Source organism: Eurypyga helias, unplaced genomic scaffold, assembly GCF_000690775.1.
Source record: "Eurypyga helias isolate BGI_N326 unplaced genomic scaffold, ASM69077v1 scaffold23494, whole genome shotgun sequence".
Taxonomy (NCBI): Eukaryota; Metazoa; Chordata; class Aves; order Eurypygiformes; family Eurypygidae; genus Eurypyga; species Eurypyga helias.
In genome coordinates this window covers 12,937-15,249 of record NW_010247392.1, presented here as the reverse complement: position 1 = coordinate 15,249, position 2,313 = coordinate 12,937, and the positions used below count along the sequence as shown (strand labels likewise).

Below are 2,313 nucleotides of genomic sequence, written 5' to 3'. Positions count from 1 at the left end.
CCCCCCCCCCACTCGCACAGCGAGCGAGGGGGCTGCTGAGCCCCGTCTCACTGCCCGCGGCCACTCCAGGGGACAGGGACGAGAGGTGCCGGGGCATCCAACAGCTGGAAGGGCTCACCCAGCTGCCTGCCCTCACTCCCACAGCTTCCAGGCTCCTGTCTGGCTAGAAAGCTGTCCCTGCTCTTGAGAAAATGCAGGGAGCTCCGGTGAGGAACTGCTTTCCTTTGCCCTCAGGCAACCCCCAGCCCTGCGTAGCACCCAGCAGAGCGAAGCGGCTTCAGCTCTGCCTCAAGGGCCAAGCCAGGGCCACCAGTGCGGCAGGAAACACCCCCAGGGATGCCGCGCACACTCCTGCCACAGGCAGACCAGGGCCCCTCGTTAGGCCCGAGATGACAAAAGGGTCCCTGGGGCTTCCTTTGCAGGACCTTGGGCAAAGCACTCGGCAGGCGACCCCCAATTCCGGAGCAGCCAAGTGTGCCGAAAGGAGCCCGCAGGCTGGGCCGGCCAGCCGGCCTCTCCCTGCCGCCTCCCCACCCACAATCGCCCCGGACACAGTGGGTCACATCCCAAGCCCACGATAAAGGCTGTTCCCGTGTGCCAGGGGACTGGATGCTCCACGCTGGCAGTAACTGCTCCAGTGGCAGCTGAGGCCACAGTTGCCGGAGTAGGCGGGATGGAAAGTCCAGCAGCTGCCAGCACAGCCCAGCAGGCAGCAAAGCAACGCTGGGAGTCACCAGTCTGAGCAGGACCCACGGCTCTGCTGCTGTCAACCCACCCAGCACCCTGCCCCGCACCCAGCAGGCCCCTTCCCTCAGAGCCGGCAGCGCCACATCCCCCTGTGAATCATAGAATCACAGACTGGTTTGGGTTGGAAGGGACCTTAAAGATCATCTAGTTCCAACCCCCCTGCCATGGGCAGGGACACCTTCCACTAGACCAGGTTGCTCCAAGCCTCATCCAGCCTGGCCTTGAAGACATCCAGGGATGGGGCATCCACAGCTTCTCTGGGCAACCTGTTCCAGTGCCTCACCACCCTCTCTGTGAAGAATTTCTTCCTGATATCTAATCTAAACCTCCCTGATTTCAATTTGTACCCATTACCCCTTGTCCTGTCACTACAGGCCCTTGTAAAAAGTCCTCTCCCAGTACCCTTGTAGGCCCCCTTCAGGTACTGGAAAGCTGCAATGAGGTCTCCTCGGAGCCTCCTCTTCTCCAGGCTGAAGAAGCCCAGTTCTCGCAGCCTTTCGTCATAGCAGAGGGGCTCCAGGCTGCTCCTGTGCAGCCCAGGGTGGGGGCTGCGGCGCTGCCTGGCTCCATCCATCACCGTGGCCCCTCCTTGCCCCGCTTGCTCCCGCTGCCAGCACAGTGAAAACCTCACCGTGGGGAAAGACAGCCCCGGGGAGCACCAGGCTCTCGCGCCAGCCTCTCCGTGGTGGCTGGGGGGGGAGGAACAGGGTTTCTCTCCTCTGCCGCAGGCATGAGTTTTCCCCTCGGTGGATGCATGACAGAGGGAACCCCGCCATCCAGCACCCCAGCTTCCTGCTCCATTTCAGCCACAGGCACTGGCCACTGGGTGCTCACCCGCAGGGGAGGCGCCTCGGGCACTGCAGAGGAAACGGCAGCACGGTCCGCAGCGCCCTGAGCACAGGCTGCCCAGGCCTGGTGCCTCACACCCCTGCCCTGGCGATCACAGAATTGCCCTGGTTGGAAAAAGACCTTTATGATTGAGTCCAGCCCATCTGGAGCACAGGTTATGCTCACGGCCAGCTGCTTCCCACGCACACACCTGGCTTCCGAGAGGTACTGTCAGGGAAGACAAAGATGCCTGGGATCCACCTGTCTCCCCTTCCCCTCTCCCTCCTTCCACAAGCACGGAAGCTTCTCAATGCTTTCCTTCCCACTGGCATTCCCTGCACCGCCGGACCCAGCTCCCAGGAACACGTAGCCAGGACAGCGCCCAGCGGGCTGTCACCTCTTCCAAAGGTTCAACCCGCACAAATCGACGGTCAGAGAAGCGGCCGATGCTGTTGCAAGGCCATCGCCCATCTGCAAAGCCATGGATGCTGGGAATATCCCTCATTACTGGAAGAGCACAACTGTCACGCTCCTCTACAAGGAGGGCCCAAAAGAGCACCCAGGAAGCTGCAGGCAGTCTTACTTCAGTCCCTGGGAAAGTCACGGAACGAGTCCTCCCGGAAACAATCACAAGCCAAGCGAAGCAGGTGACTGGGAAAAGCCAGCATGGATTAAGCAAGGGCAAGTGGTGCCAGGCTGAGCTGGTGACCTACAGCAGCAGAACTGCGGCTGGCGGCG

General features: G+C 61.8%; 1 protein-coding gene across 1 annotated transcript in view; it reads right to left on the bottom strand.

Moving 5' to 3' along the window:
• The window catches only part of HDAC8 (histone deacetylase 8), a 15,617-nt gene that overhangs the window by 470 nt on the left and 12,834 nt on the right, over nt 1-2,313 (bottom strand).